We start from the raw sequence: 26859 nt of genomic DNA on the forward strand, positions 1-26859 counted from the left end.
AACTCGCGCACGAGTATCAGTAGTCCCATCTGTGCCACTCCATAAAAAGTTCCGCACGAGTCTGCATAGCTGAGCTATCACACCAGAATGTAGCATCCAACAGGAGGCCGTATACCATACTGTAGCCAGAATGACCTGGTTGGCGACCAATGCGCGGCCAGCCAACGACAGATGACGTGAAGACCAATGACAAAGCTTCCTGCGAATAGACTGTAGCACAGGTGCAAACTGCTGCTGTGAGGAAACGTCAAATCCAACCTGGAAGCCCAGATATCTGCATGTCTGACCTGGCTGTAGCCATGTGAAACCATCAGTTACCCCCCAAGTAGGTATGTCATCACTGCCAACCAATAACCCATAGGATTTATGCCAGTTAATGCGTGCACCACTGGCAATGCAAAAAACCTCCAGGGTTCCCCGCATGTCATCAAGAGCTGCTAACTCATAGCGCAACATCAGCATAGTGTCATCAGCAAACTCCTGATCGATAAGGTCCGGAGCTGAAGGTACTGGCATGGTCAAGCCACGAAATGCATGACTCTGAGCACGAAGAAAGTCTGACATAGTCTCGCCCACAAACAGATACAGATATGCTGCTAAAGGGCATCCCTGACGGACAGATCGAGAGAGCTCAAAACTGCGATTGACACGACCACCAATAGTAATAGCACTGCTGGCAGTTCTGAAGAGAGCGGAAATGCCTGAGATCCATCTTGAAGGGAAACCCATCCTAGCCAATGATCCTTCGAGAAACTCCCACTCAACACGATCGTATGCTTTCTCGAAGTCAAGGATGAAAAAAGCGAGAGGTTCTGAAGATGATCTGGCCCACTCTACTGCCTCATAAAAGGTGAAGATATTGTCCAGTATGCATCGATCCATAACAAAGCCTGTCTGAGAAGTGTGAATAATATCTGGTAAGAACGGTCGCAAGCGATGGCTGATCAGTAACGCTAATATTTTATAGACCGAAGGGAGGAGAGTAATAGGTCTCCACTGGCGAAGCTGAGTGGTGTCTCCCCCTTTCGGAATAAGAGATATGAGTCCTGAACAAAGATCTCTCTCTCTCTCTCTCTCTCTCTCTCTCTCTCTCTCTCTCTCTCTCTCTCTCTCTCTCTCTCTCTCTCTCTCTCTCTCTATACATATCTACCTAATCTTTCTGATTCTCTCAAGAAAACTAAAAAGAATCATAAATATTGCAAAGTTGCATTCATTAACACAGAGAAAGACAAAGGATTGTGGAAGTGTAAATTCTCAAGTCTACCTATTCTCTCAATTCGGTTGCATTTGACATTGGTTTATGAGCTTTGTTTTTGCACTAATCTTCTAATCCTAAAGATTTTTTTTCTCATGTTTGAGAGTGTGTTTGAGCATTTTGCCCAATGCCGCTTCTCACACTTAGGGAACTACAAGACCTTCCATTACGTGTACATTGGAAACATAAGCATTGTATATCGGGGTTGCAATTGTGGTGCGCCTACGAGAGGGTAGTTGCCTTGGCGTGAGCATTATACCACCTTGACATAATGAGACCTTGCATGGATATTTGCAATCATAACTTCTTTGACATCACATATCGCATTGCTGCAAACATGCATTGGAAACATGTAGATATTGATGTCGATTATCAGGATTTGTTAAAAGCCTATGACAAGAAGGAAAGCCTACATCTAATCAGCCTTATGTCGATTATCACGATTTGTTAAAAGCCTATGACAACAAGGGAAGCCTACATCCAATCAGCCTGTTTGTTTTGAAGTCTTTGCACACAGTTGCATGTTCTAAGCAATTGGGAGTCACCAATTGAGAGTCAAAGTGTTCCAATCCAGGCAACCACCGTAGGAGTTTTCCATTGCAGAGACGTGGATTTATCTAGAACCCCAAGAGAAGCCTCTATCTTTGAGGAATTACTTGGTGGTTTCAAGACACATCATATAGAGGATTTTCGTGGTTCGTGCGCAATCCAAAGCATATACCCATCTTCATGTCAAGTGTGCATTGCACTTGAGACATGTGGACAAGCTACTGCTATACGTCAGCATCTGTCTTTGTTAGTATAGCTGAGGATCTAGCTCATAGTAACATGGAACGGCAGGTCGAGGTCGAGAACAGGAACGAGGACGGGGACAGGACGACAAAAGTTAGGGAATGGGGACGGGGGTCGGAACGGCAAAAAAAAAAAAAACAAAGTTTTTTTGGCATTTATTGACCTACACACAGAGCATCCCTTTGACCACAAATTGACACTAAATAGACCAAAGAACATAAGTCGTATAGACGCAAATGTGCTAATAAAACATCGAGAAATGAGGACCCAAAGGGTGGCTTTTATAGCCATTGGGGTGCTTCAAAGTTCAAACATATGGTTGTTGGAGAGAAACTAGCCATTAGAAACGATCAGTTTTACAAATTTTAAAAAAAGTCCCCTCCCGTCCGTTGCTGTCCCTGGGATGTTTTGGCTGCGTTCCCACCTGGCAGGCCGTTTGCCGTCCGTCCCCACCCATCCCCGTCCCGGAACCAAGCGTCCCCCGTCCCTAGGCTCCGTCCCCTCCGTCCCCTGTTACTATGATCTAGCTTGACACTTTGTGAGCCTCTAGAAGGACATGCATGATCAAGCAGGTTAATAGTTGCATACCCTAAACAGTACGGTCAATTAAGCATATAGGCATGTGAATAGTCTCTAAGGTCACTTAGGTTAATTGATTAAGTAAAAAAAACCTCTTAAGAGTGGAGTTGTGGGTTTTCCCCTACTGCTTGACCCACTCCCATTTTGCTATATATATGAGCTTGGGGGTCTTCTGTGTAGCACACCAGAACCAGTACCCGCCAGGGATGGAGGCATCCATCCCACATAGCACCTTAACATCCCTAGCGTTTTACACCACAGCCATTGTTTCCAGATTTAGCCCAGCGTTTTCAAAATTCAGCATCAGCGTTTTCATCCCTTAGCCTCATCGCCATTGGCAGTACCCTCAGCATCAGAATCAGCCCTAGCATTTTCAAATTACCATCATCAACTGGAGTTTTTGCAGCTCCTCAGCACACCGCATAGCATTGAGAATTTCAGCATTGTAGCATTTGTGCAAGTAATCTAAAGAAAGTACTTGCTCTGGCAACAGAGCAAGGGGGCCCTTGAGTGTGGTTGGGATCTGACACGGAGTGGCATCTCTCTCTCTCTCTCTCTCTCTCTCTCTCTCTCTCTCTCTATGCCTCTCACTTTCATTGTGTTCAATTTCCTGAAGTAAAATAACCTTGTATCTGTGCGAAGTACTAAGCTAAAATCCTTAAACTCTTCCACTAGTGACCTTGGTGGACATCGGCGTTGGCATATCCATCCATCAGCTCTATAAGCATCTATATGGTTTGCGATTTGGTTCACTCCATCCGAGTTGGGGCAACAAAGGTTATTGTTTGTTGGTAACCAACAAGGGCATTGTTGATCCACATTACAATCCATTGCTTGCAAGTAAACGCACCATGACAATCCATGTCACTCCGACATTTTCGAGCATGAACATCCTGCAAATAGGCGCAGAATATTGCTTGTACTAAATCCCCTAGGCTCTAATACATTTTTGTGTAGAAATTTGGCTTTGGAAGTCGACATAGCATGTCCACATAACAACCAAATCCAGGTGCATATGACATCCCCTCCTCCTTAAGGTGAGGTATTGTAGCAGGCTACAGTGTCACTTTCACAGGACACTCAGTTAGTACAGTTGGTTCAGTCTGGTTCACACTGGACGGACTCTCTAGGCTGGGCAGTGACACGTGGCAGGATACGGACGGTGGTCTAGTGGACATCGTGGCCAGGTCACCACCACCACTCACTTTGGAGATTGGCTTAGGTGGCTAACATTTATGGGCCGTTGGTGGATCATCTTCTGGATATATGGTCCAGCGTCGTCGTCTGGAGTATAGAGTCTTACACAAAGCACCTCGGCACTCACCCTGCACATCTGAGCCTCGACATCCCGATTGTACCTGAGAGTCCTCGGCTGGAGCTGAGTGTGTTGCCACGCCAGAGTCTGTATCAGTGCTTTGAGATAGTCGAGTCATTTGTGAGGTCTACTGTTGTGGTTGCTGTTGTGTCTGTGAGCGTGGTTGTCTATTGTTTCCTGTTTCCAGTCTGTTTTGAGTGAGATTGTCACGCACATTGCACTAAGAAGCACCCACTGTAGAGAGCACGACACACTATCTGCGCTACAGGTGCTCTCATTTTGGCGATCATGCTGGGGACCTCAACTGAAGTCTCACTCTGTTGAGTAGCTGGTTTTCTTCGCTTCGCCTGTGCAGCCTGTTGGTCTGGTCCAGTTTCACCCTTGACAGCTTAATCCAGCTGGTCTAGTTTCTCGCCTTGCTGGTCCGGTCCTCTCTCACCCTGGTCCACCCAGTCCTCGTCCTGGTCTAGTCCTTCTCGTCCCTGGTCTAGTCCTTCCTCGTCCTGGTCCAGGCCAGGTGGTCTAGTCACTCGCCCAGGTCTAGTAGAGTCTAGACCAATGTTCAGCCAAGTGAAGGTCGTCTTGCCCAACTGAAGGTCTTCTTGCCCAAAGCTTGGTGGGGTTGGCGGTTACTGCATGACACATACAAGGAGGTCATTGGAGCGTCAAAGTGCACTACTGAGTCCTCTGAAGTACTACCACAGACGGCGTCAACCCTTGGTGCCCAGTAGAAGCATATTAACCCCATCACCCATACCTCCTCATACGGCTACCTCCATTCCTTCGACCGGTTCTACATCCTCCAGGTCACCTTCTCCAGTAAGGCTCTCCCCCATTTTGTTACAGCAAGCTAGTGAGCAACAGACTCGGGAGCAAGAGGCCATGGAGGAGCTCACAAGTGTTCTGGCAAAGGTGAACATCAAGTTCCCTACCTTTAAGGGTCTCTCCACAGAGGATGCAGATGACCATGCTTGGAGGTTTGTCTCTCTTTGCAGAGGTCGTGGCCTCAACAGAGAAGACGCATACCTGGTGCTCTGCCCGTCCACCTTGGATGGTCTTGCAGATAAATGGTACAATCAATTTGCTGAAAACCACTTTACTACTTGGACCATGTTAAGACAGCAGTTCTGTGAAGCTTTCCGACCAGGGGATTATCAAGAGAAGATTCTAGATGAGTTGGCCAACCTGTTGCTCCAGCCCAAGGAGACATTTGCAGAGCTCATGACCAAAACAAAGTCCCTGGTCGCCAAGCTGCCTCATCAACCAGGGGAATTCATGGTGAAGAAGTGGGTAGAGAAGGCTCTGCCTAAGACTTCTCAACAAAAGCTCAGAGAAAGTCTCCGTCCTGAAGCCAGTATGGAGGACTTTGTTGCTGCTGCTACTAGAATAGAGGGAGCAAGAATGCAGTTCACTGACTCTCCTCAGTTAGATACTGTCCCTGTACTCGTGGACAGTCCATCAGACCCATTGACTTCTTTACGAAGGGAACTGGAAGCCCTAAAGTTACAGCGGGCCCTTCACGAAGAGAGATCCTTCTCTCTCAGACAGGAGAAGCCTCCACATCAAGAGGCTTATGATCAACATAAAAGAGAGTTAGCTCAGGTCTCAACAGGAGACTAAGGCTATGGTATGGTGTAGTTCATGCTGCTCTCCAGGACACCCTCCACAGGACTATCCCCTTCGCTCTTATTGCCACTTCTGCGAAAAATCGGGTCATGAAGATAAGGATTGCTACTATATAAAGGGATTGCACAAAATACAGCAAAGTCTTGGTCCTACTCTCCAACAGGGGTTAGCACCAGCATCCAACATGGTTTCCCACTACGGCCATCCCAACTACATGCCACCTTTGCTCAATACCCCTGCTGTCCAAGGTATGTCAAGTACTTTCCCGACTCAAAGTTTTTATAATGCTAATGCCACCTCAACCCCTCAGAGCTTCTACACTTCAGCCTCCAACTCCATGCAGCAACCACCTCGTCCCCCGTTTCGTCCTTCCAATCGGCCCATACTCTGCTACAGATGCGGAGAATATGGGCATTATCAGAGCAAGTGTCCTTTACCTGAGGGGTCCCCTCCTTGTCGTCATTGCCCTGATTCGAAGGATCACTACAGTAAGGATTGTCCCACGCAAAGGGCATCCACGTCTTCAAGCTCGACTCAGAACCAGCAAGAATTCCCCTTCCTGAAGATAAACTTGATTACTGTGAACACCGTGCCTCAAGCATCACCTGCTACTCATGTGGTTAAGCCACTGCAAGTGGAGGAGCTTGCTGGTGTCCTTACTCGGGCACAAAGAGCAGCTCTTGGTCTCAGTCTGCCCACAGGTCCACCTCGCCAGTCCCCACTTCCTCAATCTGGTCTTTCCGACCCAAAGGACGGGTCCTTCAAAATTGCTCAGAGCAAACCAACTTCCCTGTTATCTGACATTGATGGAGCCTTCCTGGAAGCAGTGGCTGACTTGGAACAGATTAAGGTCCCAAAGGGAGCCCAGTTCGAAGGCGCCAAGCCCACAGCAGAAGCCATCTTGAAAAATACTTTTCAGCAGGCGTCACTATACGACATGCTAAGGCTCGACGCAACACTCAGAAGTGACACCCTGTCAGTCATTCAGTCTCTGTACCCGAGGGCTGGGCCTAGTGGCGGGCACCTCCCAATGCGACCATCAGAGTCCTATATGATATCTAATCCCGCTGCTCCACTCACTGATTATAGAAGCCCTCGCCTTACAGTGTCCGTTTTAGGTCGGCAATTCTCAGGAGTGATAGTGGATGGTGGATCTGGCATCAACCTGATGCCCGAGTTCACTATGTTAGCTCTAGGTCTACAGCCTACTCGCCCTTCTCCCTTCACAGTTACGTTGGCCGACCAGCGGACAGTCTACCCAGTGGGCATAGTGGACAATGTGCCTCTGCATGTACAAGACTTTACTTTTAACTTGGATTTTGTTGTGGTTCGTCTTCCCGAGGTTGAGGGCGGATTTCCTTTGCTTATTGGAAGACCATGGCTGCGACACATTAAAGCACTTCATGATTGGGGGAACGACGCAATGTGGATACATACTTCTCGCTCCTCGATGCAACCCATTCTCTTAGAAGGTGGTATGGATCCCATGGTGCAACAAGTTTCTTTGTCAATGGAAACCAAACTTGAACAAGAACAACCTACTATACCTGAAGGGTCAGATGATGATCTGCTCGAGTGGTTGGAGGCTACCAAATCTCTATGCCTTGTTATGGAGTCTCTATTCACTCTTGGCCTGAAGATACACCCTCTTCAAATGTTTCCACAGTCACTAAACCTAATGTGCCAGCTAAAGTGTTGAAGGTCACAGAAGATACTCATGATGCGCTCTCGATGAAAGCCCTCTTGATGAAAGCCGTTGAATTTGAAAAGCCTATGAAAAAGTATATAAGCGAGAAGAAATCTCCACTACAGGAGTTCACCACCCCTCAAACATCAACCCCAACCTCTGTGGTGTCTGCTTCCCAACCAGAACAAAGCTCTCCTCTGCGTCGTCTAGCAAACTTCCTTCAGAGAGCCCGTCCTGCAGGATGAATTCCAAGATCATGATAGCTGTCTTGCATGTGATGCTCATTATAGCTATAGCTGAGTGCTCTTTATTTGCCCCTATCTACCTTTCCCCTCTCCCCCTAGCCCTCGACCTACCCTCCCCTCGCCCTCGCCCTACCCTCCCCCTCGCACTCGCCCTAGTTCACTCCCTCGCCCTATCTTCCCCCTCTTCCCCTCCCCCTCGCCCTACCCTCCCCATCACCCCCTCGCCCTCGCCCTATCCTCCCCCTCGTCCTAGTCCACCCCCTCCCCCTTCCCCTCGCCCTCCCCTCAACCCTACCCTACCCTACCCCTCCCCAACTCGTCCCCCTTCCCCTCCCCAACTCGCCCAACACTACCAAACTCGCCCCTTCCCCTCCCAAACTAGTCCCTCCCCCTCCCCAATTCGTCCCCCTTTTCCCCTCCCCAACTCGCCCCCCCTCCCAATTCGTCCACCTACTCCCTCTTCCTATTCGGCCTTTTCACCAAATCAGACCCTCCCAATTAGTCCCTTCCCAATTCAGTCCCCCTCCCAATTAGTCCCCTCCCAATTCAGCCCTCTTCCAAATACGCCCCTCCCAAACCCAATTGGCCCTCTGCCCAATTAGTCCCTTCCCAATTCAGCCCCCTCCCAATTAGTCCCTTCCCAATTCAGCCCTCTCCCAAATGCGCCCCTCCCAATCCCCATTGGCCCTCTGCCCAATTAGCCCCTTCCCAATTCAGCCCCCTCCCAATTCGGCCCTCTGCCCAATTAGTCCCTTCCCAATTCAGCCCCCTCCCAATTAGTCCCTTCCCAATTCGGCCCTCTGCCCAATTAGTCCCCTCCCAATTCAGCCCTCTCCCAAATGCGCCCCTCCCAACCCAATTGGCCCTCTGCCCAATTAGTCCCTTCCCAATTCAACCCCTTCCCAAATTCGACCCACCCTCCCAATTCATTCCCCTCTTTCCCTCCCAATTCAGCCCGCTCCCAAATTCGCCCCTCCCAACCCCAATTGGCCCTCTACCCAATTAGTCCCTTCCCAATTCAGCCCTCTCCCAAATTCGCCCCTCCCAACCCCAATTGGCCCTCTGCCCAATTAGTCCTTTCCCAATTCATCCCTCTCCCAAATTCTCCCTTCCCAACCCCAATTGGCCCTCTGCCCAATTAGTCCCTTCCCAATTCAGCCCCCTCCCAATTCGTCCCCCTCTTTCCCTCCCAATTCAGCCCTGAATTGTCATCATCTTTGCATAAGAATCCGCCATCCTGCGTTTGAGCAAAGAAACCTCCTCCTCCCAAGTGTTGAATTCTCTTGCCAGCAGCAATCATTTCTTGCATGGTTGGGCCTAGCACCTGCTTCAAAAAAGATGTACTATGCGGTACCTACTGGTTTTATTTCCTAGTTTTTCAGTATTTCCTCTCACCGAGACGGTGAGCGGTCTTGTGGCGGGCAACCTTGAGCAGGCTACAGTGTCACTTTCACAAGACACTCAGTTAGTACAGCTGGTTCAGTCTGGTTCACACTGGACGGACTCTCTAGGCTGGGCAGCGACACGTGGCAGGATACGGACGGTGGTCTAGTGGACATCGTGGCCAGGTCACCACCACCACTCACTTTGGAGATTGGCTTAGGTGGCTCACATTTATGGGCCGTTGGTGGATCATCTTCTGGATATATGGTCCAGCATCGTCGTCTGGAGTATAGAGTCTTACACAAAGAACCTCGGCACTCACCCTGCACATCTGAGCCTCGACACCCCGATTGTACCTGAGAGTCCTGGGCTGGAGCTGAGTGTGTTGCCACGCCAGAGTCTGTATCAGTGCTTTGAGATAGTCGAGTCATTTGTGAGGTCTACTGTTGCGGTTGCTGTTGTGTCTGTGAGCGTGGTTGTCTATTGTTTCCTGTTTCCAGTCTGTTTTGAGTGAGATTGTCACGCACATTGCACTGAGGAGCACCCACTATAGAGAGCACAACACACTATCTGCGCTACAGGTATAGGGACCGAGCTCCATGCAAACCACAAGATGGTCTCCAATAAAAGTGCTTCTAAATTATGTCCTCTGTAACGGGGACGGGCACCACATGCCAATGGAAAAGAACAGACTGAACAACTTTAAGTACTTCAAATAACAACTGACAAATAACAACTGAACTGAAAGAGATGCACCACACACGAGACGAGAAGTGGCGGAATTCCACCCCTAGAGAGCACTGGCCCCAAACTTTGGGGCCCTTTTCGGTCTTTCTTTATATTTCTTGAACTCAGTACAACGCCGGTACTCCAGACTCTGCACCTCCACGCGGGACTGTGCCAGAGAATGAGCCCTTGGCTCATATTTGAAGGGCCCTTGGACATGAAAAGCGCTTACATGAAAAGCTTTAAACTCAAAATCTTCTCGCCCAAAAGCAGGTGTCCAAAAGCAGCCAGCACCAATTGCAGAAATCTGTACAGCTGCCACATCAACACTTGCAACGTAAAACATGAAATTCCGTACTGGCTTCCACATCAGCATGTCAGCGCAAATGCGGGGGTTCTGTACACCTGCCACGCCGTCAGCCTCTACGCAAGAGATTGTGTGTTCGTGTGATCCTGCTTTATTTTAATGCCTTTAGGTCACTTGGGCCCCATCGCACATGGTTCCATAAGTTGACGAGAGCTTCTCTTTAGAAATAGGCCACTCGATAAGACTTTGCAAGTTGGTAAAACTTATTCTACTACTTCTGCTTCTGCTATTGCTTCTTCTAGGATTTAGGCCCCTCGGCCAGGATGTGCAGGTTGGCTCCGTTCTTCAGTGGCTTGACACGTCAACACTTTGTGACATCCCCCCTTCTTGAAAGAAAGTAATCGTCCGCAATTACAGCATCTCTGCAAAACAATTCAAGTTAGCTGAAAATTTTATGAGGCTTGTTTCGAGGGACATTCAGAGGGACAATCAGTTTTCTCATTCCATATTGAAGCTCTTGATATCATGGGTTGTTGATTTCCCAGACAAATCTTATCCAATAAGGAGTCTCATTCCAAATTGGAACTCTTGATATCCTCGGTCATTGGTTTCCGAGAAAAATCTCATCCAAGACTCTCATTCCAGATTGGAACTCTTGATATCCTAGGTCGTTGGTTTCCCGGAAAAATCTCATCCAATAAGGAGTATTCATTGTCCAGTGGTTGGCATATCACAATGCAACACAAGTTATCACAATGCAACACAAGTGCTCACATATGCATGTTACAAGACACAGCAATATAAAGTCATTGATGAACACTCCCTCCGCCAAATAAGCATCCAGGTCCGGACCATGAGTTGTTCCACGACTCCCTCATCACTCCTCCCGCATAACCCAAAAAGGACCGAGCCAGAAGATATAGAGGCCTTTTACAACCAAAAGCTCCCCAGACATCTCGTATGCATCGTTCGAAGGTTTTCCAGCATACAACGACATGATCCCTAGACATTCTGTCTGCATCGTTCCGAGGTTCAAACAATCCCAGAACAGCATTTCTCACTACTCCACCCAGGAGTAAAATCACCAAGAATTGAAACCAGTATTAAAACCAGAGTCAAAACAATTCAAATCAGCACCAAGACACGTTTAAAACAGATGCCATTCATTTTAAACAAGATCACCAAACAAGTTCTCAAACAGATTCAAACTTAAAAAGCAATCTTGACATCAGCTGAGCTCGAAAAGACGACTAGCTTTCCATCTTGAAATTTGCACCAAGATTAGGGTAAATTTTCTTCCATAAGGTTGTAGCCGACTGCAGCATGGTCCATAAGCTCTTCAACAGTTTAAACAAGCCTCGTCAGAGACTGTTCTTGTGGCGGTGATGGTAGTCCCAAGACATAGGAATCACACTGGACCTCCAAGGTTATCAACTCGAGAAAGCTCGAGAAGAGAGACTCGGTAAGAGATGTCAAGAAATTTCAAGTTTTAATCTGCTAGGGTTTCTATGGCAAGCATTTTAGGATACCCCACTTTGCAAGAAGCTGCACTCCGAAAAAGATGTCAGAAGGCATATTACTTTCGGCAAAATTTTTCTTGAAAGCTTGCCAAGTCCTTGGAGTCTGCGGCTTGGTAGCTATAGACTTCAAGCACAACATGGCACTGCCTCTGAGAAAAACAATGGCTTTAAAAATTTTGATCCAACTCTTGCAAGTGATCTTTATGGCTTATGCGTTGTAAGTCAGAGCGATGAAGACGGAAGCGCGCCCGATGCGCGATGAAGTAAAGGTGGGAGTGACTAATAAGTCCGGGGTCAGGACGCGAAGATTCTTTAGAGGAGAATTTGGAAGTGCCGGTTTGCTCTATCTGCTCTTTGATAGGACCGGTATGCTTTCAAAAAAGCATACGCCTGAAGCTCTGATACCACTGTAACGGGGACAAGCACCACATGCCAATAGAAAAGAACAGACTGGACAACTTTAAGCACTTCAAGTAACAATTGAACTGAAAGAGATGCACAACACACAAGACAGGGAGTGGTGGAATTCCACCCCTAGAGAGCACAGGCCCCAAACCTTGGCGCCCCTTTCGGTATTTCTTTATATTGCTTCAACTCGGTACAATGCCGGTACTCCAGACTCTGCACCTCCATGCGGGAGCATGCCAGAGAATGAGCCCTTGGCTCATATTTGAAGGCCCTTGGCCACGAAAAGCAGTTACACAAAAAGCTTTAAACTCAAAGGCATCTAGCCAAAGCAGGTGTCCAAAAGCAGCCAGTGCTAATTGCGGAAATCCGTAGAGCTGCCACGTCAACACTTGCAGCGTAAAATGCAGAATTCCGTATTGTCTCCCATGTCAGCATGTCAGCACAAATTGCAGGGGTTCGGAAGTACACTTGCCACATCGTCAGCTTCTACGCAAGAGATTGTGTGTGCGTGTGATCTTGCTTTATTTTAATGCCTTTACATCAACTGGGCCCCATCGCACGAGGTCCCATAAGTTGGGGGGAGCTTCTCTTTAAAAATAGGCCACTCGGCAAGACTTTGCTAAACTTATTTTGTTGCTTCTGCTTCTTCTAGGGTTTAGGCCCCTCGGCCGGGATGTGCAGGTTGGCTCCGTTCTTCAGTGGCTTGACACGTTAGCAATATGTGACATCCTTCATGGATACTTTTAAAAGAGAAATTTGGTTGGGTGATGTTGAAATGTTCGAGTGACATGGATTGTCATGATGCGTTTACTCGCAAGCAATGGATTGCAATGTGGATCAACAATGCCCTTCTTGGTTTCAGATGCAGTGGAATTGAGAGACTAGGTAGAATCGAGAATTCACACTTCCACAATCTGTTGTTCTTTCCTTGTGTTATTGAATGCAACTTTGTGTTATTGATGGTTCTTTTTTGTTTTCGAGCGAGTGTCGGGGGGGGGGGGGGGGGGGGGGGGGGGGGGGGGTTCCCAACCAATCCTCTCATGGGCATCGGTGTGGTATTTGCTTAAAATTGCATGCATGGAATGTACACCAATGCAATACCTCAAAGCAAGACTTGACTCGACTCGAATAAATCATGTAGCCGCAGTAACTCTTCTAAAGCACCCTCCTAGGCTGAGTTGATGTACCTTCTTGATCTCGCTTGATGTGGGTTGCAGATGGCCACCACGGAGTAGATTTCGGGCTGATTTGCACACCTGATATGAAGAGATACAACAGCTGAATGCTGGCTGCAAAAACGCAGATCTGAGACGTAAAACGCAGAAAATCTGTTGCAAGAAACCAAGTTGAAAATGCAGCAGATGATGGAGTGGATGATAGGCAGGAAAGGCTTCCTCTGAGGAGCGATAAGGCACCAGGGGAGGAAGGGAGACGCCTACCAGAATCGCCTATAGGCTGTAGCAGAAGGAAGAGGAGAGACCCACCCTTTCCAAAAAAGCCAAGTTGAATAGAGGATGGGAATGATGTGCTCAAAAACGCCAGTTATCGCTCTAGAAGCTAGGTGCCCAAGTTTTTTAATGGAGAGGAGGAGCCTTCGTACCCCCTTTACAACCCCAGGTGTATCTTCAATAATTTGTAAAGGCAATTACTTTAAATAATTTATGAATAAATCACACAAAAAAGTCACTTTTACTGATTGATCAAGAGGGTCAATTTTTGGGTGGATCTGTCGCCCCAAAAACTGTTGCAATCTCCCAACCCAAGAATCTAGGATTCCTTTAACCCCAATCTACATGCTTGTAATAACATCCCTCAAAACGTCTAAAAAACCATTTGTTCTAAAACTAGAAAATCTAACCTAGTGGACTTGTTCAGGTATGCACGTCCTATGAACACGCACACAAAATTGCTAGGATCGAATCCCCTAGGCCCCAAGATGTCCCAAACTGCTGATGAGACAAGCCACTGAAGACCCGAGCAAACCTACAAATCCCGGCCGAGGGGCCTAAACCCTAAGAAGCAGCAGCACAAGATGTTTTATCAACTTACAGAGCCTCGTCGAGGGGGGCAATTTTTAGAGAAGAGTTTCCACCAACTTTTGGGACCCGTCCGCTGGGGCCCAATGGGGCCCAAGTGACCTAAAGACATTTAAAATCAAGCAAGCACACACACACACAAGTCTTGCATAAAAACTTGGTGATGTGGTAGCTATACAAACACTTGCGATTTGCGTTGATGATGTGGCAGCTTGTACAAACTTCCGCGAATTGCGTTGATGACGTGGCAGCCTGTGCGGACTTTCGCATTCGGCGCTAGCTGCTTTTGGAAGGCCATACGCTTTTAGAACTGGATGCTTTTCATGCACTGCTTTTGGATAGGCTCAAGGCCTTTAAATATGTGCCATGGGCTCATTCTCTGGCATGCTACCGCGTGGAGGTGCAAAGGACGGAGTACCGGCGTTGTACTGAGTTGGGGCAATATAAAGGAATATCAAAAGAGGTGCCATGGCTTGGGGCCAGTGCTCTCTTGGGATGGAACTCCACCACTCCTCGTTCATGAGTCATGCACTCTCTCTTCAGTGTTATTTGAAGTGCTAAAAGTTGTGAAGTATGTTCTTTTCCTTTGGTATGTGGTGCCCTCCCATTACGGTGGTATCAGAGCTTCAGGCATGTGCTTTTTTGAAAGCATACCGGTCCTTCAAGAGCATACAAAACAAGTTATCAAAGAATCCTCGTGCCGCTGCCCCGCATGTATTAGCCTCCCACCCTTAGTCCATCATGCATCGGGCGCGCTCCCGTCTTCATCGCTCTGTCTTAAGGGGCATAAGCCATAAAGAACCCAAGACCACATGATGTTCATGGATTCGACAGAGTACCTGCAGTTTCTCCTTGACGAGCTTTGCGACATTCTTTCACGGCATCTGCAACAAAATCTCCCGACGCTACAAGGTTAAGCATACTGGTCCTTCAAGAGCAGATAGAACAAGTTATCAAAGAATCCTTGTGCCGCTGCCCCGCATGTATTAGCCACTGCCACCCTTCGTCCATCGCACATCGGGCGCACTCCCGTCTTCATCGCTCTGTCTTAAGAGGCATAAGCCATAAAGAACCCAAGACCACATGGCGTTCATGGATTCGACAGAGTGCCTGCAGTTTCTCCTCGACGAGCTTCGCAACATTCTTTCACGGCATCTGCAACAGAATCTCCCAATGCTGCAAGGTTCCCAACATTTTCCGAACCACATGCTACCTCCTCTAATGCCCCAAGTGGTACCTCCTCCTCCGGCACCAGAAAGTGCGAGAGCTTCTAATCGGCAACCTTCCCAACCATCTGTTCCGATTGAAGGAGTCTTCCGACATGGTCCAACCATCCGACCATGATCCAGTGCAACCGCCTTTGCCATCGGCGTTGCCCCAATTCCACCGCCACCACGATATACAATGGTTGGAGCCCCTATGGATAACCTTACTATCCGTACTCGGGGTATGCGCCTAACCTGCTAAAGATTTCAAAGATGGCGGCACGACAGTAAAATTTTTCACCTTTTCTTGGGTGCAAGATCGGAAGAGAGCACTACAGTTTCTATAGCAATTCGACACCATCTATGTATGCTTTGGGAACTCTACAGCAGAATCCAAAATTTCTCGAGCAACGGGATTTTTTAAAGATAATGCTTACAGTTGTGGAGTTCAATCGCAACACAACCGCATGCTCCAAGACCTGGCAAGCTTCAAGACAATATTTGCACGCAGTTACATGACTTCTCTCTTTGAAGTCTAGATCTTGTCAGAATGGGGCAACTTGAAAATGCTTGCCACAGAGACCATGGACGACTATAACCAACGGTTTCTCAATGCCTATCTTCCAGTGTCTTTCTTTAAGTTCATTCCCTTGGAGGACCAGTGCGAGTGATACACCACTGGACTACCATAACCATTGCAAGAATATTGTCTATCCAAGCAAGTCTCAACCATGCAAGAGCTTATGGACCATGCCGCGGTCGGCTACAAACTAATGAAAAGAAAGCTGGAGTTTACCTAACCAAAACTCTCGACAACAACAAAGTTACAAACAAATTCTTGGGAGTCTCGTGAAACCCAACCTCAAAGGCCTCGTCTAACACAGCGTCAACGAGAAACCCTGTTACAAGAAGGCCGATGCTTTGAATATTTTCAAACAGGGCATCCGTTCAATACATGTCCTCAGCGAGCCTCGACGTCTTCAGAGCAACCTTCTGCTCCCACGGCAGAAAGATTCCCAAGGCCACCTCCGGCTAAGAAAGCTAGACCTGCTATTGGATTAGTACTTTATATTTATGGCATAAACCTCAAGAGTACAAATGAATTGTGCAAGCTTATGGAAAATTTAACGGCTTAAAAGCTGTGATCTTCTTTGACTTCGGAGCTACAGAGAACTTCATCCATCCACACTTCCTGAAGCAAATGCACTTTGATTATGATGTAGAGGGTGGAGACCTTGAAGCAGAGCTAGCCAGGATGTAAACTCAGAAAGTGGTACCACTCATTGGGACTCTTCTAGTAACTATCCAAGGATATCATGGAAAAGAAGATTTCCATATTATGAAGTTAGGCAATTGCGACGTTCTCTTGGGCATGCCTTAGCACGACAAGAGTGACGCGACCCTTCAGATCCCGACGATTGACAAAGTGCATACTCATTGGCAGAAAGCCATTGACACACCAACCCCTCAAGAAACCTCCTGTCCCAAGGATGTTTATTGAAGATCAACTTGTTGTCAAAAGACGCGTCAACCAACTTTTGGGGACGAATAAGCAATCAAGAAACGCAATAAGGGACTGACTACCCTGGTTATTTGGGCCATCAATCTTCTTTTACAAGTGCAAGAAAGCAGAAGAAGCATGTACGCTTCGAAGGATTGTCCAATTCCTCCTCATCTTCCTCTAACAACTAGGATAGCTCTTCCTCTTCTGATTTGAGTGATAAGGACATAAAGAGCATGAAATGAAAAAGAACCAAAGATTTGGAAAGAACAAGAAGAAGGCCAAGAAGAACAGAGCATATTGCAGATCTCGACATTTTTCTAACAGTCTTGACGAGGATTCATCCTCCTCTGAGAGTTCGGACTCCGATGACCACGTGTTCTATTCAAAGCAAAAGCACTTTTACAAAGCCAATTAATATGATTTCCTCGAGGACAAGGGCAAAAAGACCAAGGAATTCAAGGAGGGTGGACAGCCAGTAAAGTTTGAAACCTTTTCAAGGTTTCGAGATGCTCCCAAGGCTTTAGCCTTTATTCAACACTTTGACATAGCATTCTCTCGAGGGTGCTATTCAGAGCACTCCAAAATCACGCGGGCAGCATTATTTTTGAAAGGAAATGCACGAGGTGGTCCACTCTTCTCTTGAGGAAAGAAGCCCTGACAAAGTGGTTAAAGTTCAAACGGCTCTTTATTTCCTCTTGGCTGACTCAGGAGTACGAACGAGATGTGATTACCGCTTGGAACCATCTTCGGATGACCATGGTCGACACTTTGAATGCTTATTGTGAGAGATTTTGGGATGCTTTTCTACCTGCCTCTTCTTTTAAGAAGCTCATTTTCAAGCAGCAAATCAAGCGATTTTGCTGTGGACATTCCAAAGAGATCCAAGATTACTGCCTTCAACAGAAGTCCGAGTCCATACAACAATTGATGGGACATGCCAAGCAAGGAATTGCTATGCATTCGGGTAACCTAAGTTACCCCATTGATCAAGTCTTGACACCAAGGAGCAGACATAATTCGAAAAATGATAACAGAAGGAGAAGGAAGTTTCAGAGAAAGAAGGATGCACGACCCCGACTGTCCGAGGAGCAGAAATCAGAATACCTCAAGGAAGGGAAGTGCTTTTTCTGTGGAGAACAAAGACACATCTCTACAAGGTGCCCCAAAAAGGCACAGCGAGGACAATCCGAAGACCGGCCAGAGAGTTCCAGAGCAGCTAGAGAACGTGGCAGAAAAGGAAAGATGAAAGCAAGACTCGTACCAGATTGTATGGGGACCCACCCAGATCGGATGAATGAAAGCACAGAACTTTATCGCGCCTGGGGCAAAGTACGAGATCAGGAAGCCCTCATCTTCTTTGACGTAGGAGCCAAGGCCAACTTCAATTAACCTGAATTGGCGGCTCGTCTAGGAATTACGCCTGACAGAATGGGGCCACAAGCGGAGGCAATTCTAGCGGCACCAGGACGGGATGTTGTCATTACACCTGTCATTGGCAAACTCCGTTTGCATTGTCAGGGGTATTGAGGGCACGAGGACTTTTATATCATGCCTTTGGAAGGGTGTGACGTCCTCCTAGGAATCCCTTGGTACCACAAGAACAAAGCCGTGGTTGATTATCGGGCCAAGAAAGATACTTTCGAGAATGAGAAGGGTAGGAAAATTGTGCTTGAGGTAAAATTGGAGGGCAAGTCAGTCCCACTTGTATCGACTTCGGCCATTTCCAAATTGATGAAATCCGGTCTTTTTTGTTTACTCGATCTACTTGAAAGAACTTAATGATGAACAACGAACCAATATGTTTGAATTGGATAAGGAACAAGAGTTACCTCCACCTCGTCTTGAGGACCATACAATTGATTTGATTCTCGTAAGTACACCACCAAATCAGCCACCTTACCGAGTCAGCCGAGCCCAGAATGAAGAAATAAAGAACCAAGTAAAAGAACTTCTAGAAAAGGGTCTTATCCAACCTAGCAGGTCACCAACTATTCTCCAGTATTGCTAGTACTAAAGAAAGACAGATCTTGAAGAATGCGCATTGATTATAGAGCTCTCAATAAAATCACCATCAAGAACCGATTCCCTATCCCAAGGATCGATGATATTTTCGACAAACTACAGGGATCCTCTTGCTTTAGCAGAATTGATCTAAAGAGTGGATATCATCAGATCCGAATTGCTCCAGGGGATGTCTGCAAAACAGCTTTCCGGACAACTTTTGGTTTATACAAATATTTGGTGATGACTTTTGGACTTACGAATGCTCCAACAACATTTAATCGGATGATGGATAGGATTTTCTGAAAGTATTGATCTTTTGTAGGCACTTTCTTTGACGACATTATAGTTTTCTCCAAGAATGAAGCAAAGCACAGGCATCATCTGTTAGAGGTCTTTCAAGCATTGCGGAAGCATAGATTGGTTATCAATGCCAAAAAGAGTGAGTTTTTCTTGTCGGAGATACATTTCCTAGGACACATTGTCTCAGCAGGAGTGTAGATGGACCCGGCCAAAATTGAGACTATCCGTGATTGGCCTGACCTAAAGAATGTTCATGAAGTTCGAAATTTTTTGGGCTTCTGCTCTTTCTATCGGCGGTTCATTCGAAAGTTTGCAGAGATAGCTTCACCTTTGCATTTACTGATTCAAACAGGAGTCCCTTTCACGTGGGGAAAGAAAGAGGTGACCGCTTTTCAGACACTCAAAGAAAAATTGACTACTAGACTAGTGTTGGCTTTGCCAGACTTGCAAAAGCCATTCGAAGTTTATTGTGATGCTTGTGGTCGTAATCTGGGAGCAGTTTTGATGCAAGAAGGCCATGTCATTGCTTACGAGAGCAGGATGTTTTCATGGCCAGAGTTGGTAGCACAGATTTATGAGAGAGCTATTGGCAGTGATCCATGCTCTTACACAGTGGCGACACTATTTACTCGGAGCTGATTTCACAGTCTGGTCGGATCATCAGAGTTTACGCTACTTCTTGTCACAGAAGCAGCTTTCGGAAAAGCAGATGCGATGAGCCCTTGGTTCTGGCTATTTCCGTGATGCATCACCGAAGCTTCGAGGACATGGTTCATCAGTATGCCACAGATCTTGACTTTGCTCATATTTTTACCCGCATACACAATGGGGAGACAGTTTCAGGCTATTCTATACGGGACAGCTATTTGATGCGGAAAACGTTGTTGTGTGTTACACAGTCTTTGAGGGAAAATGTGTTACACAGTCTTTGAGGGAAAATGTCTTGACAAAGTGCCATTGTCCACCTTTTACGGGCCACTGCGGCATAGATACCACCTTGAAGGGTGTGGAGTGTTACTTCTATTGGCCAAGGCTCAAAAAGGATGTGGATGACTTTGTTCGCAGTTGTTTAGTATGCCAAAAGGTCAAGTTTGCAGGTATAAGGCACCGGGACTTCTACAGCCTTTACCCAATTCCTCCCACCCCTGGGAAAGCATTGCTATGGACTTTATCTTTGATCTTCCCAAGACTCAAAGTGGGCATGAAGGCAATTGAATAGTCATTGACAAATTTAGCAAGCAAGCTCAATTTACTCCAGTAAAGAAGACTGTCAAGCCTGATCATTTGGCGAGACTGTTCATTGCATAGATTTTTCAATTAAGTGGCATGCCTAAGACGATAGTTGCATTTTGGGAATTTCCACAAATTAGAGGGGTATTTTGGTAATTTTCCGAAAATTCAATTTCAAAAACATACAACATTCCCTTTTCTCATCCCACTTGTCATGGTGTAGTAGGAATCAATACTATATGATGACGACACTCATTTATTGTATCAAAGTCTAACATGAATAGTTTCTTGGACCCCAACTACGGCTGAGTTCACTCAAGGCAAAATCAACTCCCAGATTCCCTCCCCTACCAATGAGAAGCCAGACAAAGATCCCCGATTCACAAGTTTGTTTTGGAGGGCAATTTGAGAGAACATTGGCACGCGGTTGTGTTAGATTTACACCACTCTGCTGCATCACAGGTCTAGGGCATACATGTACGGCTAGTGTGCCTCCGGGCTGGCCACCCTTTGCATAGGCATTTAGATTGCATTGTCCGACCGCCCACTTCCAGGCCGGCCTCCCACCTTGTCCGGGCGCCCTCATATTTCATTTATTTCTTGTTGGTCATGGGGGATTTTTACAGGCATTGCCCTACCTCCCCTTGGGCACCTAGTTATGGGGCCAAGGGGGTACCCACTTCCATCATCTGGTTATTGTGTATTGGGTCTTTTGCTCATGATAGTCATGGGGGGCTGATCGCCCCCTCTTCACCATATCTTGCGTTTGTGGACTCTCTGTGGACTCTCTCTCTCTCTCTCTCTCTCTCTCTCTCTCTCTCTTTTCTTTCTTTCTTTCTCACGCGCACTCTCACATGGTATCAGAGCACACGCTCTTCATGTCCAAGGCGCATCTTTCCGCATGAGGTCCTCCCTCCCAAGAAGAAGAGCAGATCAGCCAACGTTTTTCTGTAGATCTACGGCGCCATTTGAGGTAATCGAAGGTGCTAAGGTCCCTCCTTTTTAAAGCACCAAGGACAAGATTTTTGAAGCAGATCAGTAGACAAGAAATTTGGACACTGCTTTTGCTAAGGTTCGCTAGGCTCTAGAAAAATCTCAAGCACGGTACAAGAAGGCAACCGATAAACATAGACGCGACTTGAAGTTGAAGGAAGATGATTGGGTGCTCTTACGTTTTGAGAAGGCACACCTAAGGAAACGGATGGGAAAGGAGCGGCTTTTTCCAAAGCTTAGCATGAGGTATTATGGCCCTTTCCAGATTCAAGACAGATAAATCATGTATCCTTCAGACTCAAGTTGCTAGACACTTGGAAGATTCACAATGCTTTTCATGTGAGTCTCTTGAAACCTTTTAAGGGTGAGGTGCCAATTGACAGGGAGCCTGATGAGCAACCTGAAGTGAAAGAGAGCGAGGAGATACTCGTTCCAGAACAAATAATGGCCCATAAAGAAAGGAAAGTGAAAGGTAAAGTGATTCGGCGGTTCTTAGTGAAATTCAAGAACTATCCGGCATTGGATGCGAAGTGGATGGAGAAGGATGACCTAGCCGATACTCCTCAGATTTTGGAAGTTTACCTAGACGCTTTCGGCTTAGCTGTGACTATTCCGAAAGATCCCGCAGATCAGCGGAGTTGAATCTGGTGCAGACAGGACTGCAAGATAGGGGACTCAGGAGTCACTCCACTCCTTTGTCAAAGATTACTTAGACGGAATAAAGTCACCGATTTCCCTTTGGACTTCAAGGATACTGTTGTGCTGATAGTATTCTGTTGTATGACTTTATGAGTAAGGAAATTGAAAATGAAAATTCCCGAACTTGAATCTGTTTTATGAGTACTCTCTCATGCAATTTTATTTGAGTGCAAGATTGAAAGACGAAATGACTGCAACATTTTGGTCTTCAGAATCCATAGACATAATCGCAATAAGAATTAGCTAATCCGACATCAGTGAGGTCCAGTGTGGATCTAGATGCGATTGCTAAATACATTGCTAGGAATCATGGTCTTAGATCTGGAATGAATTTTTATGTGATTGATTTAAATATGATCTGAATGTGCATGACTGAGTCGTCTTTGTGCAAGTGCTAGATTGGTGTTGTCTAGTGCGTTGGTACTTAGATTCAGTGTCTCCTAAACTGGTTTATGATCAAATTAGCCACCGGCAAGGGCTAAGAAGGCAATAGAGATGCAGAGAGACAAAGAGAAGCTAAGTGTATGCCTACCATTGTCAATGCTTGCAAACATATACAAAGAGAATCTAGCATGTAATTAACTATTGTGCAGGCTACTTGATATTCATGAAAATAGTGACAGTATCCACTACTGCAAGGATAGGCATTGAAGGCGCTCTTGCCTTCCGAATTAGCTACATCCCTCTTCGGTTTGCGCAGTCCTCAACGCCCAACATTGTGCAAGTAGCACTCGGGCTGTAGCTTCAACCTATTGCTGATAATGCAAGGACGACTTTTGGACTGCCATTACAAATTGTCTCTCTCCCTCTCGATATATATATATATATATATATATATATAGAGAGAGAGAGAGAGAGAGAGCTCTCTTGGAAGTTAGAGCTTTGGAGGCTCAAGGTATGGCATTCACGTCTCTTTGGCTTCCCAAAGGCAAAGAAACAACATCGAATTGCTATGTCCATTGTCCCTGCAAATTGAAGTCATTTTTCAAAACAACATACATGGAAGATCTTGTTATGTCGTTCACAACATATTGAAAAGGTTCTGCCTTTATAGATATATGTGACCCGTGAGTGAAGCCTTTCATAATATAATTGATGTACCATGCCGTATCTGTTGCTCGTGTCCAACCTAGCTCGACGACCTCATGTAGCTAAGACCAGCATGGAAATTGCCTCTGCTGCTGCACCTGTGGACACTCAGTGCGTAGAGGTAGCAGATAGCATGGGGGCGGTGTCGCACCTGCTGTAGGAGCATGCCATACGATGCCATACCCCTTGCTTGTGTCACACCTCTTGTAGCTTCAATAGAGCGAGTTCGAATCGCACAACCTGCTATATTTGCACCAATATAAGTAGCTAAGTCAGGGCAACTCTCTCTCTCTCTCTCTCTCTCTCTCTCTCTCTCTCTCTCTCCGCCTCCCATCCGCACTGGCCCAAGTGGCTATTCATTTCCCATCATGCACAACATCCCTCGGCTTGCTCTTCACGGCTGCTTTTCTCATTGCGCCATGTGGCACGCCAGAATTGCCTTTGCCATAATACAGCAGTATAGATTATTTGCCAAAGTCACTTTTAGATGTAGCATTTATTAGGATACGTACTAACCTTGAAAATCGTTAAAAAAAAGTGGAGAAAATACACAAACTTTGGGAGAACAATGTACTGTGTATGCAACATTAGATACAATGTTGAAAGCTTAATAATTCAGGAGCTGGTGTTTCATTCAAAATCATACATCTCTTTAAATGTATTTATTATTGGGTAACGAAAGATTGGTAGGGAGAATAAGCTCTATATTATTCTCATTGCATATATGCATAAGGCTATTTAATAAAAATATCAAAGTACTTGAGATGATTTCATAGCAGGGATGATACAGAGAGCCATAGACCGACTACAGCATGGCCACTCGGCCGACCATACAGGATTGCAAAGTGAGCATCTGATATACACAGCTTCCACTATAGCCCCTTTGATTGCACATGTTTTCAACCGGGCTATAGGGGAGGGCTTCCCAGAGGAGTGGACCAGGCACTATTGTGCCTCTCTACAAATCTGGCGACACCCTGGACCCAGGGAACTACAGGACCATCATGATTGGCCACACCATGGCCAAGCTATACGGGGCAGTACTTGAGGCAGAGCTCAGTTCATATGCAAAGATTGAGGTGAGGGTCTACGAGCACACGGCCAGGCAGGTTTCCGACGGGCCTTCTCCACTATTGATCACGTCTTCATTCTGCGCTGCCTCATTGATGGGTAAAAGGTGCGGAAGGAGAGATTATATTGCTGCTTTGTGGATTTCCGCAAAGCTTTTGATACAATGCCACGAGAGAGGCTCTTCCGACGCCTCCAGAGCTTGGGGATACCATCAGATATGATTTGGGCCATCTATGCACTCTATGAGCAGGTGACTGGGAGGGTACGCTGTTCAGGAGGTTTGTTTGAGGCTGTTGCTAGCACCATTGGTGTTAAGCAGGGCTGCCCCCACTCTATTCAGACTCTACATCAACGAGATTAAGGACTACGTTCTACGAGCTAGAGGAGAGGGGTCAGACCTCGCAGATACACCTGTACACATTTTATTGTATGCTGATGACATTTTATTGATTTCAGAGTCACCCGAGGGATTACAGCACCACTTGGCTGCCTTGGATGAGTTCTGTACACACAGGGGTTTGACAGTAAACCTTGGCAAGACCAAGGTCATGATCTTCCACACCTCTCCCATGGTGAGAGCTACAGCAGTATTCACAGCCGCCAGCGGACAGATAGAGGTCGTCACTTCATATGTCTACCTTGGAGTCACATTCACGAGTTTGCCTGGTCTTTTCTCCATGAGACAAGCAGCTACAGACAGACTGACACAGGGGTACGCAGCGTTGGCCATGTTAGAGCGGCGATATCACCAGGCACACTTTCAGGAGCCCCGTACAAAGGGGTGGCTATTTGACACATTAGTCACACCAGCTATGATGTATGCAGCGACAGTTTGGGCCCCAGGCCTCACAGACACCCAGTGGAGTGCGGTCGAGAGGCCCAGGTACGTATGATCTCGCGATTATTTCACGGGAAGCTGACACTTCCACATGACATCATCAGAGCAGAGCTAGCAGCACCTCCCATGATAGTAGAGGCACTGTTCCAGACTATCTCCTTCATTCAGAGGATGAGAAAGCTCCCAGCAGACAGACTCACATGCAGAGCATTTGAGGCAGCTATACAGATCTCAGAGACAGGGTATGACAGAGCTTGGTACACTCAGGTTAGAGCATGGTTTGACAGACAGGGTCTAGACATGGATAGACTACCACCCTTTCAGTATGACCTAGATTTACCCCACATCTGCCTCTCACGTAGTGACAGGAACACTGTGCTCAGACAGGATCTATGGCAGCTCTACACAATCGCACATGGCTCACACCCGACCTGGCATCTAGACGGTCACATTACCGAGATCAGTTCGTGGACATACTAGCAGACGGGTTCGTTCAGCGACCACGATACATAGATACTTACATGCCTCACAGCTCGAGAGTAGCTATTGGCCAGCTGAGGGTTTCCTCACATCGACTAGAGATTGAGACTGGCAGAGCATCAGACATCCCCAGAGAGGAGCGGATATGCCGGGTATGCAGAGTAGAGCTAGAGGATGAGGAGCACTTTGTATGCAGATGCAGAGCATATGATGACATCAAAGGCAGATATGAGGGTTTATTCACAGGGCAGCCTACCCTTCGAGAGAGCATGGACTCCAGAGATCAGCGCCAGCTAGGGCGATTCTTACTAGAGATACAGAGCCACATAGAGGCCTTACTTGAGCCCACGACAGCTCAGACAGGAGGACGATAGACCCAGCTCACTGACTTCTTCGTCTCACAACATCTACCAGCCCCCCCACCACCCGACACACAAAAAGGGGTGACTCTTCAGCAGGCTGAGACCTCCAGAGCTAGGAGATGGCCCCGCACTACAGGTTGTCGGGCCCCCAGACTTCGTCGACGCCAGATTGCGGAGATTCAGCCCCGTGATCGTCGAGCCACTGAGGAGAGACGAGCCCAGATGATGGCCGACCTGCCTGCAGCCATCCGAGCAGCCCTGGCTCCAGCTCCACCCATGTACCACATCTTACACCCACCCATTAGCACAGGATGGAGCTAGTCTAGTTAGTCACCCAGATGCATATCATGCATGTACTACCCTCTTGCATATAGGCTACCATAGTGATAGCGCTCCACATACTCACACTCTCATCATGGAGATTTATATCAGCTTTATCAGTCAGTCGGTCAATCAGTTTTTTCAGCACTTTTGTCTTTTCGATTGACGGAAGACACACCCATGTACATTGATTTGTCTCATAGGCCAATTCCTTGCTTCAACTCCATCAGCAGCTGCCACAATCTCTCTTATGTGGTGCCTTCTCCAAAGCGCCTTAAAAATGATGCTCTTAACAAGTCCCACCTCTCCTTGGTGGCTTGCACTAAGATGTTGTACCATGATCTTGCTTCCACTTTCATTAACACTGGAAAAATACACAGACGCGAAGCATCGTCATCCCTTCCAGAGACGACACATACTATTTCAAGATTATCTAGGAAATCCGAAGCATCTTCCCCCACCTTACCTGTGAAGGTTAGGAAGGAAACGTTTGCCATTGCAAAACACGATTTTCAAACTCTTTTTTTTTCTCTCTCTCTCTTTTTTCCACAAGTAGCTTAGCGGCTTATAGTGGCTTCTGACAAGGTTGGGTGGATAGATCAACACAGGATGAAAATTAAAACATTAAAGGAGTGATGGTAATCCAACACAGGGAGGATAATGGAATTTGGGGAGCTAAGGATCTCTCCCAGCACCGCAGCACCAAACAAAAACACAATCTTCTACTGATAGAAGATCTTCCTATCTATATATATATGTACGTGAAAAATCTTTCTTTCTCTCTCTCTCTCTCTCTCTCTCTCTCTCTCTCTCTCTCTCTCTCTCTCTCTCTCTCTCCCCTTCTCGGGTGTGTATGTGTGTGGGTGTGTGAGTGTGTTAATAAA

At 46.8% G+C, this 26859-nt stretch overlaps 1 protein-coding gene and 1 pseudogene across 14 annotated transcripts in view; one reads left to right on the forward strand and one right to left on the reverse strand.

Moving 5' to 3' along the window:
* LOC147440459 (tRNA-splicing endonuclease subunit Sen2-1-like) overlaps positions 1-26859 on the reverse strand; it is a 121113-nt gene that overhangs the window by 53842 nt on the left and 40412 nt on the right. For 2 of the 14 annotated variants that reach the window (XR_015190393.1, XR_015190401.1), the window contains one exon: positions 22916-23143. The exons of 9 other annotated variants lie outside the window; for them this stretch is intronic. The gene's annotated coding sequence lies outside the window, so the exon portion shown is untranslated. Of the gene's footprint in view, positions 1-22915; positions 23147-26859 lie in introns of all 14 variants that reach the window. 3 more of the 14 variants (XR_015190394.1, XR_015190402.1, XR_015190400.1) reach the window with 2 other exon arrangements.
* Positions 24523-25923, forward strand: LOC147440460 (uncharacterized; annotated as a pseudogene).

This window comes from Adiantum capillus-veneris, chromosome 15 (assembly GCF_014529385.1).
Source record: "Adiantum capillus-veneris isolate H3 chromosome 15, ASM1452938v2, whole genome shotgun sequence".
In the NCBI taxonomy this organism is placed as follows: Eukaryota; Viridiplantae; Streptophyta; class Polypodiopsida; order Polypodiales; family Pteridaceae; genus Adiantum; species Adiantum capillus-veneris.